The sequence below is a fragment of the Apium graveolens genome, chromosome 5 (assembly GCF_009905375.1).
Source record: "Apium graveolens cultivar Ventura chromosome 5, ASM990537v1, whole genome shotgun sequence".
Classification (NCBI taxonomy): domain Eukaryota; kingdom Viridiplantae; phylum Streptophyta; class Magnoliopsida; order Apiales; family Apiaceae; genus Apium; species Apium graveolens.
This window is the reverse complement of record NC_133651.1, coordinates 179,908,795-179,911,708: the sequence shown is the minus strand read 5'-3', so window position 1 is coordinate 179,911,708 and position 2,914 is coordinate 179,908,795.

Genomic DNA, 2,914 nt, shown 5'->3' with positions numbered 1-2,914 from the left:
ACTAGAATAATGCTTCTCATCTGTTAAGTTCTGATGCTAGTAAATCTGTTGAATGTACTAAGTGCTGATAAACTTCTTTTATCAAAAGAAAAGGGAAAAGAAAAAGAAATAAAAATCAGGTACTCCTTTGAGATCTAGAGTAAAAATGTGGAAGGGACGACCCAAGTGCATTGCTGGTATTAAGTAATATGCATCAGAAAAGCAAATAAATATTTTTCTTGGTGACTTTTCACACTCTATGATTACTGGAGAAATACTCTGATAATAGCATAAATTCTGATAAGCAGTCATGACTCACTTACACTGAGAAGCCACTGCAAAATGGATTTTAAAAAGATGCACAAAATTAGCACAAGACAGTTGAGGTGGACTCATGCATGAACTCATTCCATAGTAGGCTTCAGAATAATGACAGATTTTAAGTAAAGTTTTAGTTATGCCTTATTTCTAAGATGTACTGAAGTGAATCAGACTTTACTCTTTGTCTGATATTTAGCTTAATGCACACACTAACACTCCATATAAATGATGAAAATTTCTGTGGTGATCCATGTTGTTGTAGATGAACAGTTTATATGTCAGATTGCATAAATTCTGAGGACAGATCTGTTGAACGTTCTGATGATTAAGTTCTAAAGAATCGATATCAGAATTTGGGTGAAGAATTACGGAGATAGGCATTCATTTTTCCAGTTCAGAAATCATGTTCTGATGACTGTTAAGTTCTGATATAAGTCTAAGTTCTGATATTAAATTCTGATCCTTTACTTGACTTATGTGTGGTTACAATTTGAAACAGTCTCCTTTTTCAATCAGAATATGTTTGGGCAGAATATTAACAGTCAATCTGATTAGGGTTAGTAGAACACGTACATGCACAGTAATTTTTACTTGTTTCTTGTGCGCATTAAACCATGGCTTACACTTCCAATGACTGTTTTTCGTCTTCCCAGTCTAGGGAGACGGGGTAGAATTATTTCTACCTGTCTACATTAAATTATCCATGCGTCTCCTGGCATTCTATTGCCTATATAAACAAACACCTCCTTCCAGCTAAACATTATTCCCTTCCTCAAACACTTACTCTCTTTTTCCCTCATATACACAATATCATGGTTAACTAAAATATGTTTTTAAACTATTAGACCTTCAACATGGAGTTAAGCCGTGAGGGATGGCAGCAGGAATGGCACGTGACTGTCATTCCTGATGAGATTTGGGACTCGGTTCCCCAGGAGGTTCTTACACACCTCCTGTTCTTTTACATGGACTACCATCGCCATCTGGAGCGATTGGAGGAGGAAAGGCTGGAAGCTCTCCGCCAGCAAGAGCGAATCATCCGACTCGCTATTCTTTTTGTAGAGAGTAGGAAGAAGAAATAACTTATTTTCTTCTTCCTGTTTTTCTTCATCGTCAGCCTTGCCCTGCTTCTTGAGCTAGGACTAAGGCTGTTGATGTTAGGATTAGAAGCTTAGGACAGTCTTGTAATTCTCTGATGTAATTTCAATTTCATGAATGTATTCTCTTAATATATTAATGAAATTTCTTATTTTTGCAAGATTCTATGTCTGAGATGTTTGCACATTTAAATGCACTGTTAAATCCTGATATATCCATGTTCTGATGATCATTTTAATCATTGATTTAAATTAAGTTCTGCCGTTAAAATATCAATACTTGTTTCCTTGATTTATTTTGGTCATTCTCACACTTGAAATTTATTTTCAGAATATTGGTTTTGTAGTGAAAATAATTGAATAAGTGGGAACAGTTTAAATTTTGAATTAAAACCGACTTACCTCAATTAATGGGATTACTGGGAAAGTGGAACGGTTTTTCCTTGAAAACCTGCATGTGATAAGTCATGATTACTGTTTTCCCGTGCCCATTAACTATTCATTATTGCTGCATGTCTGACAGGTGTCCAACGGTTATATTTTTTTTACCAAGTATAAGTAAGAGAGAGAGAAGATTATACAATCTTTTATTTACTTTTACACTTTATCTCTCTTTCTTTGCTTTTACTATCTCTCATCTCCTGACGTTGGTTTTTCATACATACATTTTATCAAACACCTAACAGGCACTCTTAATTTTCAATTTTTCTCATGGCACCTAAGGATTTGATCATTGATGGACCTAAGTTCGTTCCAAATAAATATGCTGCAATTCTCGATCATGATGAAGCTCCGTATGAGTTGTATTTTGTGCAAGATCTTCTTGCACACAGTGAAATTGGGTATGCATTGACCCAGCCTTCAGTCTTTTCAAGCCAACAAGTTCTGACGTTTTGGCGGACTGGGCATTTTGATAATGGTGGTGCAACTGGTACTCCCAATATTATTTTTGAAGTGGATGATTCTGAACATGTGGTAACTCTTGGTACAATTCGCAAGGCCTTATATTTACCAGAAGGCTGTACTTTTTCAACACCGGAGGAATCAGCTCTACAAGAGTTAATGGACAGTTTGGGGTATGAAAAGAGTTTGGCTAAGCTTGGACAGTTGAAACGGGCACATATCAGAAAGGAATGGAGCTTCTTCTTCGACTGCATCACTAAAGCCTTCGGGAATAAGTGTTCAAACTTTGATGCCATTCAAATAATGAGTCAGCACATCGGGTATGCTATTATTAACCAAACTTATTTTGATTTTGCAAGTGCTGTGATAGGTTTCATAGGGGATAGGATGACAGAGGATAGAAATATAGTTTACTTTGCTAGATTCTGTCAGCTTATATATACCTTTTGCTGTGCTGATGCCCCTCAACTAGCCAGTTCTTTACATCCACCCTTTAAAATTGCAAAACGAGCCTTTAATGACTTGGTAAATGCTGACCTTAAGAAAAATGTGGTTCGACCTTTACAGATTCCTCAGTCTGTAAAACAGATCTTGGTAAATGCTGATCCTGAAAC